Here is a 15,536-nt window from a genome sequence, read left to right as displayed (position 1 = left end):
CGTGTCCGATCATCACATGAGACGGACTAGTCAAGATCGGTGAACATCTTCATGTTGATTGTATCTTCTATACGACTCATGCTCGACCTTTCGGTCTTCCGTGTTCCGAGGCCATGTCTGTACATGCTAGGCTCGTCAAGTCAACCTAAGTGTATTGCGTGTGTTCCGAGGCCATGTCTGTACATGCTAGGCTCGTCAACACCCGTTGTATACGAACGTTAGAATCTATCACACCCGATCATCACGTGGTGCTTCGAAACAACGAACCTTCGCAATGGTGCATAGTTAGGGGGAACACTTTCTTGAAATTATTATACGGGATCATCTTACTTACTACTGTCATTCTAAGCAAATAAGATGTAAAACATGATAAACATCACATGCAATCAAATAGTGACATGATATGGCCAATATCATTTTGCTCCTTTGATCTCCATCTTCGGGGCGCCATGATCCTCTTCGTCACCGGCATGACACCATGATCTCCATCATCATGATCTCCATCATCGTGTCTTCATGAAGTTGTCACGCCAACGATTACTTCTACTTACATGGCTAACATGTTTAGCAATAAAGTAAAGTAATTTATATGGCGTTATTCAATGACATGCAGGTCATACAAAAAATAAAGACAACTCCTATGGCTCCTGCCGGTTGCCATACTCATCGACATGCAAGTCGTGATTCCTATTACAAGAACATGATCAATCTCATACATCACATATATCTCATTCATCACATCCTTTTGGCCATATCACATCACAAGGCACATGCTGCAAAAACAAGTTAGACGTCCTCTAATTGTTGTTGCAAGTTTTTACGTGGCTTCTATAGGTTTCTAGCAAGAACGTTTCTTACCTACGTAAAACCACAACGTGATATGCCAATTTCTATTTACCCTTCATAAGGACCCTTTTCATCGAATCCGTTCCGACTAAAGTGGGAGAGACAGACACCCGCTAGCCACTTTATGCAACTAGTGCATGTCAGTCGGTGGAACCTGTCTCACGTAAGCGTACGTGTAAGGTCGGTCCGGGCCGCTTCATCCCACAATACCGCCAAAACAAGATAAGACTAGTAGTGGCAAGAAAAATTGACAACATCTACGCCCACAACTGCTTTGTGTTCTACTCGTGCATAGTAACTACGCATAGGCCTGGCTCTGATACCACTGATGGGGATCGTAGCAGAAATCAAAAAAATTCTACGCATCACCAAGATCTATCTATGGAGTTTACTAGCAACGAGAAGGAAGGAGTGCATCTACATACCCTTGTAGATCGCGAGCGAAAGCGTTCAAGTGAACGGGGTTGATGGAGTCGTACTCGTCGTGATCCAAATCACCGATGACCGAGCGCCGAACGGACGGCACCTCCGCGTTCAACACACGTACGGAGCAGCGACGTCTCCTCCTTCTTGATCCAGCAAGGGGGAAGGAGAGGTTGATGGAGATCCAGCAGCACGACGGCGTGGTGGTGGAAGTAGCGGGGATCCCGGCAGGGCTTCGCCAAGCGCAAGCGGGAGGGAGAGGTGTCACGGGAGGGAGAGGGAGGCGCCAGGGGCTAGGGTACTGCTGCCCTTCCTCCCCCCACTATATATAGGCCCCCTGGGCCGGCCCTGGGAACCCATCTACATGGGGGGGGGCGGCGGCCAAGGGGGGAAACTTGCCCCCCAAGTCAGGTGGGGCGCCCCCACCCCCAGGGTTTCCAACCCTAGGCGCAGGGGGAGGCCCATGGGGTGTGCACCAGTCCACCAGGGGCTGGTTCCCCTCCCACTTCAGCCCATGGGGCCCTCCGGGATAGGTGGCCCCACCCGGTGGACCCCCGGGACCCTTCCGGTGGTCCCGGTACAATACCGATAACCCCCGAAACTTTCCCGATGGCCGAAACTGGACTTCCTATATATAATTCTTCACCTTCGGACCATTCCGGAACTCCTCGTGATGTCCGGGATCTCATCCGGGACTCTGAACAACTTTCGGGTTTCCGCATACTAATATCTCTACAACCCTAGCGTCACCGAACCTTAAGTGTGTAGACCCTACGGGTTCGGGAGACATGCAGACATGACCGGGACGCCTCTCCGGTCAATAACCAATAGCGGGATCTGGATACCCATGTTGGCTCCCACATGTTCCACGATGATCTCATCGGATGAACCACGATGTCGAGGATTCAATCAATCCCGTATACAATTCCCTTTGTCAATCGGTACGTTACTTGCCCGAGATTCGATCGTCGGTATCCCAATACCTTGTTCAATCTCGTTATCGGCAAGTCACTTTACTCGTACCGTAATGCATGATCCCGTGGCTAACTCCTTAGTCACATTGAGCTCATTATGATGATGCATTACCGAGTGGGCCCAGAGATACCTCTCCGTCATACGGAGTGACAAATCCCAGTCTCGATCCGTGCCAACTCAACAGACACTTTCGGAGATACCCGTAGTGCACCTTTATAGTCACCCAATTACGTTGTGACGTTTGGTACAAGACCAGCAAAGCCGCCCGAATGGTAAAACAAGACCAGCAAAGCCGCCCGAATGTGCCGACAAATGCCGATAGGAGCTGCACATATCTCGTTCTCAGGGACATCGGATGGGCCAGACATCGGGTTGGCATAGACCCTGGTTGCCCAGGGGGCGCCGGACATCGCCCAGGTTTGGACCAGCACTCGAAGGAGCACTGGCCCAGGGGTTAAAATAAAGATGACCCTCGGGCTCGCGAAAACCCAAGGGAAAAAGGCTTAGGTAGGCAAATGTAAAACCAAGGTTGGGCCTTGGTGGAGGAGTTTTACTCAAGGCGAACTGTCAAGGGGGTCCCATAAATCACCCAACCGCGTAAGGAACGCAAAATCAAGGAACATAACACCGGTATGACGGAAACTAGGGCGGCAAGAGTGGAACAAAACACCAGGCATAAGGCCGAGCCTCCCACCCTTTACCAATTATGTAGATGTATTAATTAAGTAAGAGATATGTGATATCCCAAAATATCCAAGTTCCAACATGGAACCAACTTCATCTTCACCTGCAACTAACAACGCTATAAGAGGGGCTGAGCAAAAGCGGTAACTTAGCCAAACAACAGTTTGCTAGGAAAGGATGGTTAGAGGCTTGACATGGCAACATGGGAGGCATGATATAGCAAGTGGTAGGTAGCGCAGCATAGCAATAGAGCGAACAGCTAGCAAGCAAAGATAGAAGTGATATCGAGGGTATGGTCATCTTGCCTGCAAAGTTCTCAGAGTTGTCGAAAGCTTGATCCTCATAAGCGTTCTCAACAGGTTCCTCGTAAGCGTTCTCATCTCCCATCTCTACCCAAAGCAAGAACACAAGCAAAGGACCAACAATCAATCACGGGCAATGCACAAGCAACATGATGCAATACATGACATGATATGCGAGATGTGATATGCATTGCATATGCGTGCTCCAGAAGGGAAAATATGAACAAGGCATCAACTTGGCAAACCAAGTATGCCGCTGGAAAGATGAGATGATTTTGGTTGAAATCGATATAAGGATCACCGGAATCGGATGCACGGTTTGCAAATGACAAGCAAAACAAGGATGGCACAATTCTGCGATTAACAGCATGATGCCACTTAGTATGCAACAAGAAACTAAGCTACTGCACTACAACATAACAACAAAGCATATGAAAGTGATGTACTCAAGATGCTTGACAAACATGAACACTGAGCTACGGCTAAATCACACAAGACAAGGTTCGAACAAGCATGGCAAAAGTGCAAAAGATATCAGCTTCACAGACTTAGTGAAAATACTAACATGCCAGAAATAACATCAGGAAGCCATGTTTAGAGCAACCAAACAGCATGCTACAGGAAGATATCATAGAAAATCAAGGCATGTCATGAATCTACTAAATGCATAGAACAAAAGTCCCTTACTGATCATGAGCCAAAAAGGCACAGAAGATATGATGGCACCCATATAAACATAGCAAGTTTTATTACCAGATTCAGACTTGGCAGAAAACAGAGCATGGCTTTAACAGAATTATGAAGGCATCTTTGCGAGCTCGATCCACTCATCACAAGGCATTGCAAGACAAGATAAGTATATAATCAGCAAGAATACATGTTCATGAAACTAACCATGGCAAGAACAAGCTTATAGCATGCAAGCATCAACTACAACAACCTTGGAAATATTGATTAACATGTAAACAATCTGCCAGGAACATTTTATAGCAAAAGTAGAGCAAGATTGAGACATGCTAGGGCCCTCCATAATTTCCAAAAGGGGCATGGATGGATAGAGCACATCTATATGTCCAAAACATACTTACTCAACATACTCAAAAGAAGCATGGATCTCACTGTAGAGACATGGATACATGGCATACAAATATCAGCAGAGCAATGACTTGGTGAAATTTCTGTCCCTGAAATCAGCAATATCACGAGAGCTACTTTGCATGCTTGTGCTAGTCACCACATTGATCACAAAAATACATGGCATACACCCCTATAAAGATGGCATGGCATAGTACAAAACACATGTAGATCTCATGCCCATACGCAGCACCCAATAAATGTAGCAAAAATGACAAATGCTCATAACGTGATAAGAATCAGAACCTAACATTTTATAGCACTCTTTCATCAACAATTAGGGCATCAAGATGGACACAAACAAGCATGTAACAATGGAACAAAATTAAGCGCACATCATGATGACCATTTTGACATATTATATGCACAAATCGGAGCACCGAACATGGAGGTATGACATGATGAACAGGGCATAAAAATAACAGAGAGCTCCGGGACTTGGTGGAATTTCACCTCCGCGAAAGTCAACGCGGGACGGGGTGGTTCCGGGACGGAGTGGATCGGGACGCGGGGCGGCTGTTTGGTACGAGGAGCGGGTGGATCTCGTCCACCCGACGAGATCTCGTCGGAGTTGAGGGAGACGGCGGCCGGAGTCGACGAAGCTCGCCGGAGAGGACGAGGGAGGAGCGGATCCGGGCGGCGAGGCGGCGGGGTCGCGGGCGCGCGGCGGGGCGGCGGTCTCCGGCGCGGACGGCGGCGAGGTCGGCGCTCGCCGGCGGCGCGGGCGAGGAAGGGCGCGGGGGCGGCAACCGGGGCGCGGGCGGCGGCGGACGGCGGGGCCGAGGTGCTCCGGCGAGCTCCCGGGCGACGGAGGGAGCGGCGCAGCGCTCGGGCGCCGGCGCGTGGGCGTGGCCCGACGGCGGGCCGGCGATGGGCCTCGGCGGGCCCGGCGGGGATGTGGGCGCGGGGACACGTGGCGCGACGCCAGGCGCAGGGCGGCGGCGCGATTTGTCCGGCCGGACCGGACGTGTCCGGCGGCGCGGGGTGGAAGAAGGCTAGGGTTTCGCCCGAATTTTGGAGGGGGTGCACATATTTATATCTAGAAGGAGGTGGGAGTGTCCAAATGGAGTGGCGGTTTTCGGCCACGCGATCGTGATCGAACGGCCGAGAGGATGGAGGACTTGGAGGGTTGTTGGGCTGCAACACACACGAGGCCTTTACGGTTCCCCGGTTAACCGTTGGAGTATCAAACGGACTCCAAATGGCACGAAACTTGACAGGCAGTCTACCGGTGGTGTACCAAGGCCGCTTGGCGAATGTCGGTCCATTCCGAGAATGTTTAACGCCCGCACACGAAAAGAGGCAAAAGGGGGCGCCGGAGGACGTAGGAGTGTCGGATTGCAAAATGGACAACGGGGAAAATGCTCGGACGCATGAGACGAACACGTATGCAAATGAGATGCACATGATGACATGATATGTCAGGACCCCGATTCCAAGTCACATCGATCTAGCCGGTAACACCTCATATCACTTTGTGGCCTCACGCACGGTATTCCCACGGGTGTCGCCTTACCATGGCCCGGGACTGTTTGCGCCTTTTGGCTCACGTATATGATAGTGTCGCTAGCATCCATATGACAGAGAACCCGGGCCGACATGACTAGTCGTGAACCCAAAGTGGCACTAACTTACGGGGACAGGCATACATGAATCAACATCGAGCATGTCGGTCAGGAGCGTGCGAATCCGGGCTGTAGCTCTGGGCTAACAGGACTCCGGGAACCCGGGCTGTAGCAGGCTAGGCAGGACTCCGGATGTCACCGCGTGACATTTCCCCGAAGGGACAGACACAGAAACGAAGTGAATCACATGCCGGCCAGTCAAGTGTTCCGGAGCAGTAGTGCTGGGCTAGCAGGACTCCGGTGAACTGGGCTATAGCGGACTACTATGGCTCATGGAAGCACAAGACTACATTTCCCCATAAGAGAGGCTACCAAGGATAAACAACTAGGTTGTCGGATCCCACACATATCAAGCATTTCAATCATACACACAATATGCTCGATATGTGCAAATACAACATGACATCACAACAAGACTCTACGACTCAGAGTATTTATTCATTAGGCTCCGAAGAGCGAGATATTACAAACATGGGTCTCATGACCCAACATTCAGAGCATACAAGTCAAAGCACATGCAGAAGCTTAACATGTCTGAGTACAGACATCTACAAAAGAAAAAGGCTGCGAAGCCTGACTATCTACAAGACCCTGCCGAGGGCACAAGATCGTAGCTGAGGTATCAAGCTAAATGTCGAAGTCCGCACGGAACTACTAGCGAGACTGACGTCTCTCTGCAAAACATAAAATAAGCAAACGTGAGTACAAATGTACCCAGCAAGACTTACATCAGAACTATCTACATATGCATCGGTATCAACAAAGGGGGTGGTGGAGTTTAACTGTAGCAAGCCAGCTTTGACTTGGTGGCTATCCTGAACTACGACTGCAAGCAACTCTCTTGAGGTGGCGCACACGAGTCCACATATTCACCATATCAATACACCACTATGGATCCGCTCCCGTCTCCCTACGAGAATGCCATCCATAGCACTCACGCTTATCTTGCGCATTTTAGAGTATCCACTTTCACTTGTCTATGAACTGTTATAGGCAACCCAGAAGTCCTTTTCCGCGGACACGGCTATTCGAATAGATGATGTTAACCCTGCAGGGGTGTACTTCGTCACACACGCTCTCGCCACTTACCACCATGTACACGTCGTGTACCTCGGCAACCTTCAAGCGGAAGCCTGGCGAGGGAGTCGGCCACGACCTGACTAACCACACAAGTCTCTCGTCCAGGTTTATCGCCTATTCGGGTTCCATCCGCAAGGAGATCCGGCCGGGGTGTCGCTCACGGCCCCAAACGATGTGTACAGGGTTCCAAGCCCACCAAACGGGCGACGCTTGGCATACCCGGCCACGGTGCCTAGTCTGTCCCAAGCCCACCTGTACCGGGTGCCACTTGGTAGACTACTAACACTACCTACAAACACCAGAAACTAGTTGCAACTCCTGGAGAGAGATCATGTTGATTAATAAGTCGAGAGGGGCACTTAAGCATTCCAATGTGTGGTAGTAACTGTTCATGGATCACAAACACAGAACTCAGTTCCTGAGGACGGCTTCAATGAGACAACCCACCATGTACTCCTACATGGCCTCTCACCGCTACCTTTACCAAATCGTGTTCACACACTTAGCTCTCCCACAGTAGGACATGTTCACAACTTTCCAATTCATTCCCGATGAATCAGACCTGACACAACTCTAAGCAATAGCAGGCACGACAACAAGCATGAATGAGTAGGCACATCAGGGCTCAAACAACTCCTACTCATGCTAGTGGGTTTCATCTATTTACTGTGGCAATGACAGGTCATGCAGAGGATAAAGGGGTTCAGCTACCGCAGCAAGTAACAGATGAACCGTTGTTGTCCTAATGCAGTAAAAGAGAGCAGGAGCGAGAGAGTGGGATTGTATTGGAATGAACACGGGGGTTTTGCTTGCCTGGCACTTCTGAAGATGATATAACTCTTCATCGGTGTCATCGGACTCATCGTCGAAACCACGTCTACCGAGGGGGAACAACACCGGCAAACAGAGAAGAAACACGATCAATGCAATGCACAATATGATGCATGAACATGGCATGTATATGTGATGTTGTTTGTGCTAATGCAAACAGCAACGAGTTCAATGGAGCTCATTTGAATCAAGGATTCAAATGCAACTCCAAACTTAAGCATTTTAAATGCCCTTTATGTGTTTTCATCTATACAGCAGGTTTAGGTTGGTTTGTCATGCATGAAACTAGTACAGATGGATAGATTGAATTTTTCTGATAATTTTTCATATATAAATTATTTCATTCTGAGCTACGGTTGAATTTCTATGATTTTTGGAAGTTTATAACATTTTCTGGAATTTCCTATATAAGAATAAATCCAGAAATTAAATTACTGCGTCAGCGTTGCGTCATGCTGACCTCAGCAGGTCAACAGGCGCCGTCCAGGTCAAACCTGACGTGTGGGGTCCACACGTCAGTGACTAACTAACTAACCTAAGTTAATTAATGTTAAACTAATACTAACTAAAAGTGTCAGTGGGGGTTGGCCCACGCGTCAGTGACAGAGGGGAGGTCAAACCCCCTGGTCAGCGGGGTCAAACGCCGGCGTTTAGCCGCCGGCGGCAGCAGACACGGCGGGGCACTCGGGCGCTGGCTGTGGTGCCCCGTTCGCAGCGTGGCTGGGCTCGTTCGAGAGCCCAGACCAGCGCGCGCCGGGCGGTGGCGCCAGTCGGGCATGGGGTGGCCGGAGGCGATGGCGAGGAGCACGACCGCAGCGGCCGGAGCTCGGGCGCACTCAGGAACGGGGCTGCGGTGGCCGTGGAGTGGCGTGCTTAGCTCCTACGGCACCTACGCGGCGCGGTGAGCACGTGAGTGTGCTTGGTTGGGAGCTACGACGATTGTGGCCACGGCGGCGAGAAGCTCGGGCGGCGGCGTGGTTCGGTCTCCGGCAGAGCGTCGGCTACAGCATGCAAATGGAGCGCAAAGGAGGGGGTTCGGGTCAGTGGCTCACGGCGAGTCGGACGAGCAGGTCGGCGAGCTCGGGGACGCGGAGACGGCGGCGAATCGACGGGCGCGGCCTTCGGCGACCGAGGAGGAAGAAGATGAAGCAGCCGGCGATGCAGGCGTCCCAGCGCTCGGGGCCAGGGTGGGGCGAAGCAGCGGACGATGGCGGAGCTTGCAGACGAGGTGGGGAGTTGAGGGGAGCACGGTGGCCGTGGTTACGTCGGCGGTGCGGCTGCGGCTGCGCTCGGTGGAGAGAGTAGGGGAGGGGGTGGTCCAGAGAGCGAGGGAGAAGTGAGAGGGGGTCGGGGAGGTGGCGTGGCACTCGTGGAGGCATCCAGAAGTGGCGGAAGCAGGAGGTGGCCTCGTGCGCGGCGACCATACGCCCGGCGTCCCTCTGGCGTCCTTCTGCGCGAGGTGGGAGACGGTGGCGGTTCTGGTGGGCTGGGCCAGCTCCTGGGCCGTGGTGGGGCGCCAGGTAAGTCCAGGTGAGGGGCCCAGTGGCCTTCTCTTTCTCTCTTACTTAATTGTTTCTGTTTTCTATTTTATTTCTCTGTTTTGAATTAGTAAAAATACTAATTCATTTTGTAAGATCCTGAAAATAATTGTGGGCACTTTTGAAAATATCTCCAATAGCCCTCAAATGCTTTCAAGATTATTTGGATAGTTAAGATATTTTATAGAATTTAAATGTCCAAATTCAAATACTTATGATTTAATTCAAAAATCCAGAATGTCCTAGAAAAGTGTGCACCATTTTTGCCAAGGGTTTTAGCCCAATCCAGAAATGATGAACATTTTGTGAAGGGCATTTTGGGTTCATTGAAACCAATTTTAGTAAACCCTAGTTGGTTTCAGGGGGGTGTTGGGGGTTCTGTCATCCCCATTTCAACTTTCTTTCAAGATTAAACATGATGCACACATGAGGCTAGCCTAGTGCATTACCAGAAGCTAGGGATGTGACATGATATGAAATGCATGACATGGACAAAATGCAAAAACGAAGACAAAACCCAACCACAAGGGAATCTCATAACTTAGCGCCGAAAATGGCAAGAGTCGGAGTACAAATATGGCAAGTTACATCCGTGGCGTTACGAGGTCGGTGCAGATGTCCGGCTCGGGGCCCGGTTCACCGATCTTGGCAATGAAAATGTGTATGCCACCAAAGGGGACCCGGTACCCGTACTCGATTGAGCCGGCCTCAGGGCCCCAGCCTGCATCGTCGATGTAGAGCTTGCCGCGGCGACTCTTGGTCATCTGGCCCACAGCGTAACCCTTGAGTCCTTCGAAGTTGCCCTCCAAGAACTGGAAACCATCGTGCCATAGCTCCACGGTGGGTGCCAACTGTCGTGGTTTTGTCATGGCAGATTTCCTAGAGAAAGGACTTAGTCATGGAGCCATCGCTACGGGTTAGCTTAAAGGGGTTAAAGCGGACAAGGGACGCAAGAGAGTTTTATACTAGTTCGGCCCCTTACGATGAAGGTAAAAGCCTACGTATAGTTGTGATGGAATTGATGGGGTTTCGATGACCAGGGAGCGAATACGCTTTGCCTGAGTCTCGAGTTGTTGTCTGTTGTCCCTGAACCGCCGCTGGGTCGTCCCCTTATATACATGGGTTGACGCCCGCCGGTTTACAAAATCCCAAGGCCGGCTCATAATCTTGTCCGACTCGGTCTCTGCTACTTCTATCTTACAACACAAGTTTACATATCAATGCCGGTTTATGTCTACAGGCCTTAAACCGGCTTTGGGCCCTGGGCCTTCATGAAGCGTCACCGTCTGTCTTCATGGACTTCAGATACAGATGAACTACTTATGGGGTTAACCCGGCCTCTCCTGGCCGGTTTACGCCCAGTGGTAATATCCCCAACACTAGAGTTCGTACTAAAATAACACTGAAGCAAATTCATATTCATAATACTCAATCCAACACAAAGAACTTCAAAGAGTGCCCAAGATTTCTACCGGAGAAACAAAGACAAGAACATGCACCAACCCCTATGCATAGATTACCTCAATGTCACCTCGGGAATCCGCGAGTTGAGTGCCAAAACATATATCAAGTGAATCAATACGATACCCCATTGTCACCACGAGTATTCAATTGCAAGACATATATCAAGTGTTCTCAAATCAATAAAAGTATTCAATCCGATAACAACGAAATCTCAAAGGGAAAAACTCAATTCATCACAACAAGATAGAGAGGGGAAAACACCATATGATCCGACTATATTAACAAAGCTCGCGATGCATCAAGATCATGACATCTCAAGAACACGAGAGAGAGAGAGATTAAACACATAGCTACTGGCACAAACCCTCAGCCCCGAGGGTGGACTACTCCCTCCTCATCGTGGTGGTCGCCGGGATGATGAAGATGGCCACCGGTGATGATTCCCCCCTCCGGCAGGGTGCCAGAACGGGGTATAGATTGGTTTTCGGTGGCTATAGAGGCCTGCGGTGGCGGAACTTCTTATCTAGGGCTACCCCGAGGGTTTTCGGAATATTTGGGAATTTATAGTGTAAAGAGGGGTTGCGGGAGGCCACCGAGGTGCGCACAACCCACCTGGGCGCGCCTGGGCCCCCAGGCGCGCCCTGGTGGGTTGTGCCCCCCTCGGGGCACCCCCAGGTGCTGCTCTGGCCCATTGGTGGTCTTTTGGTCCATAAAAAATCCACAAAAATTTCGTGGTGTTTGGACTCCGTTTGATATTGATTTCTTCGATGTAAAAAACATGCAAAAAACGGCAACTGGCACTTGGCACTATGTCAATAGGTTAGTACCAAAAAATGATATAAAATGATTATAAAACATCCAAGAATGATAATATAACAACATGGAACAATACAAAATTATAGATACGTTGGAGACGTATCAGCATTCCCATGCTTAATTCCTGCTCGTCCTCGAGTAGGTAAATGATAAAAACAGAATTTTTGATGTGGAATGCTGCCTAACAGGTCATCTCATATTCTTTTGTTTATAGCATGGACATATGGACTTTTATATGGTTCAAAGCAATAGTCTATTTTTGACATGTGACTTAAATACTCAAGCATATCAACAAGCAACCATGTCTTTCAAAATATCAATGCTAAAATAAGTTATCCCTAGCCCATCATGCTCAATCATTGATCCATTCATGAAACACATTCGCATATTAGCTACACCCAATGCTCAAGTACGATCATAGTGCCCCCTAGTTGGTGCTTTATAAGAGAAGATGGACACTCAAATTAAAAATAAAAATTGCATAAAGTAAAAGAAAGGTCCTTCGCAGAGGGAAGTAGGGATTTGTAGAGGTGCCAGAGCTCAAAGCGAAAATTGAGAGATAAAAACATTTTGAGAGGCATACTTTTCCCACCAACGAAAACGATTTAGAGTTCCCAATACTTTCCATGCTAGATATATCATAAGCAGTTCCCAAATAGAAAATAAAATTTATTCCTTTTCCACCATACTTTCACTTTCCATGGCCAACCGTATCCACGGGTGCCCTCCATACCAACACTTACCAAGGAATTTATTATTTGACAACATAAAGTAAATTCACTTTTCATTTCGGGACTGGGCATCCCTAATACCTTTGCCTTACTCTCGTGCAATGACAAGTGAATAAACACTCATCGTGAGAATAACACATCTAGCATGGAAAATATTGGCCACCCCTCACCGCCTCGCGAGCGGTACGAGCACACAAAAGAGAAATTTATGTTGAAAATTAGAGATGGCACATACAAATTTTCTTAGAACGGCAAAAGAATACCGCATATATGTAGGTATAGTGGACTCATGTGGCAAAACTGGTTTAAAGGATTTTGGATGCACAAGTAGTGATCATAATTAGTGCAAAATGAAGGCTAGCATTAAGCACAATCTCATAAGCGAGCATTAAGCATAATTAACACCGAATAATGCACCACAAGTAGGATATAATTTCATTGCATAACTATTGACTTTCGTGCTTGCATAGGGAATCACAAACCTTAACACCAATATTCTTACTAAAGCACAATTACTCATCAACATGACTCACATATCACATCATCATATCTCAAAACTATTACAAATAATCAAGTTTATTTTGTCCAATGATCTTCATGAAACTTTTTATTATATCCTTCTTGGATATCTATCACTTTGGGACTAAATTCCATGTGTTGCTTTTGATAAGCTCAAACAAATATAAGTGAAGATCATGAGCATAATATTTCTTTCTCTCAAAATAATTTAAGTGAAGCAAGAGAGAATTTCTTAAAAAATACTAAGGCACACCATGCTCAAAGAGATATAAGTGAAGCACTAGAGCAATTCCATAGAAAAGAGCTTCGTTGACGGGATGTGAGTGCCGCTTACCTAGCCTCTCTGGCAACTATTTGAGGACTCTATTTTATTTAAAAAATTTCAGGTCTAAGTATTTTATTAAAACAGGAAGCAAAAACAAAATAAAATGACATTTCAAGGATAGCACAACTCATGTGAAGAAGCAAAAACTTAGGCTCAACTGATACTAACCGATAATTGTTGATGAAGAAAGGTGGGATGCCTACCGGGGCATCCCCAAGCTTAGATGCTTGAGAATTCTTGAAATCTAAATTTGGGATGCCTTGGGCATCCCCAAGCTTGAGCTTCTATGTCTCCTTAATTCCTTTGATATCACGGTTTCCCTAAATCTTAAAAACTTCATCCACACAAAACTCAACAAGAACTCGTGAGATAAGTTAGTATAAACCAATGCAAAAACCTTATCATTCTATACTGTATAAAATCACTAAAATTATTATTCAACATTGCATACTAAATGCCTCTGCATATTTAATACTCCTATCCTCAAATAGAATCATTAAGCAAGCAAACATATTCAAACAATGCAAACATAATAGCAATCTGCCAAAACAGTACAGTCTGTAAAGAATGCAAGAGTATCAATACTTCTTAAACTCCAGAGATTATGAAAATCTACCAAACTGTAGATAATTTATCAGAGCTTATTTTGCAAAAAGTTTCAACATTTTATCACATTCTAACTTTTCCAAGGAATTTTTGCAACGTCGATAAATTTTTTGTTTTGAAACAGCAACTCATATACTTGCAAGATAAGCATGGCAAAGGCTATACTTGGCATTTTTATTGAAATGAAAGATGCAAAACATTATTATAAATAACAGCAAACAAATCAAAACAAAATAAATTGACGCTCCAAGGAAAACACATATCATGTGACGAATAAAAATGTAGCTCAAAGTGAGGTTACCGATAGTGTTGGAGACGAAAGAGAGGATGCCCTCAGGGGCATCCCCAAGCTTAGTTGCTTGGATCTTCCTTGGATATTAACTTGGGGTGCCTTGGGAATCCCCAAGCTTAGGGTCTTCTCACTCCTTGTTCTCCTCATATCGACATCTCACCCAAAACTTAAAAACTTCAATCACACAAAACTTAACGGAACTTCATGAGATAGGTTAGTATGATAAAGAGCAAAACCATTTCACTTTGGTACTGTTCAAGACAAGATTCATAATTGTTTCCACACAATGCCTACTGTAGCATATCATTTCCACAATTTATATTGAGCAATATAAGCCATAGAAACTAGAAAACAAGCAAACTATGCATTGAAAACAGAATCTGTCAAAAACAGAACAGTTTGTAATGATCTGCATAATAACCATGCTTCTGCTACTCAAAAAATTCTCAAAAAATTGGGACCACGTGAAAACATTGTATATTAATCTTCTTCAAGAAGAATCAACTCAAAATCTCTCTTCAGTAAAAAATGAGAATTATTTTCGTGAGCGCATAAGTTTCTGTTTTTCAGCAAGATCAACTCAACTATCACCCAACATGATCCCAAAGGCTTTACTTGGCAGTTTATTGAAACAAAAGCAATAAAACATGATTAATACAGTAGCTTAATCATGTGAACACACAAAAACAGTAGGGGTAAGTGTTGGGTTGTCTCCCAACAAGCGCTTTTCTTTAATGCCTTTTTAGCTAGGCATGATGAGTTCAACGATGCTCGCATAAAAGTAAAGAATTAAAACATAAAGAGAGCATCATGAACCATATGACTAGCACATTTAAGTCTAACCCACTTCCAACGCATAGGGATTTGTGAGGAAACAACTTATGGGAACAATAATCAACTAGCATAGGAAGGCAAAACAAGCATAACTTCAAAACTTTCAACACATAGAGAGGAAACTTGATATTATTGCAATTCCTACAAGCATAAGTTCCTCCCTCATAATAATTTTCAGTAGCATCATGAATGAATTCCACAATATAACTATCACATAAAGCATTCTTTTCATGACACATAAGCATAGAAAACCTATTACTCTCCACATAAGCAATTTTCTTCTCATCAATAGTAGTGGGAGCAAACTCAACAAAATAACTATCATGAGAGTGAAAATTAAAATCATGATGACAAGTTTCATGGTTATCATTATTCTTTATAGCATACATGTCATCACCATAATCATCATAGATAGCAACTTTGTTATCATAGTCAATTGAAGCCTCATCCAAAATGGTGGATTCATCACTAAATAAAGTCATGACCTCTCTTCATCAAATATAGCATCCCC

The sequence above is a fragment of the Triticum aestivum genome, chromosome 4D (genome assembly GCF_018294505.1).
Source record: "Triticum aestivum cultivar Chinese Spring chromosome 4D, IWGSC CS RefSeq v2.1, whole genome shotgun sequence".
Taxonomy (NCBI): Eukaryota; Viridiplantae; Streptophyta; class Magnoliopsida; order Poales; family Poaceae; genus Triticum; species Triticum aestivum.
Note: the sequence above shows the minus strand (reverse complement) of the source record.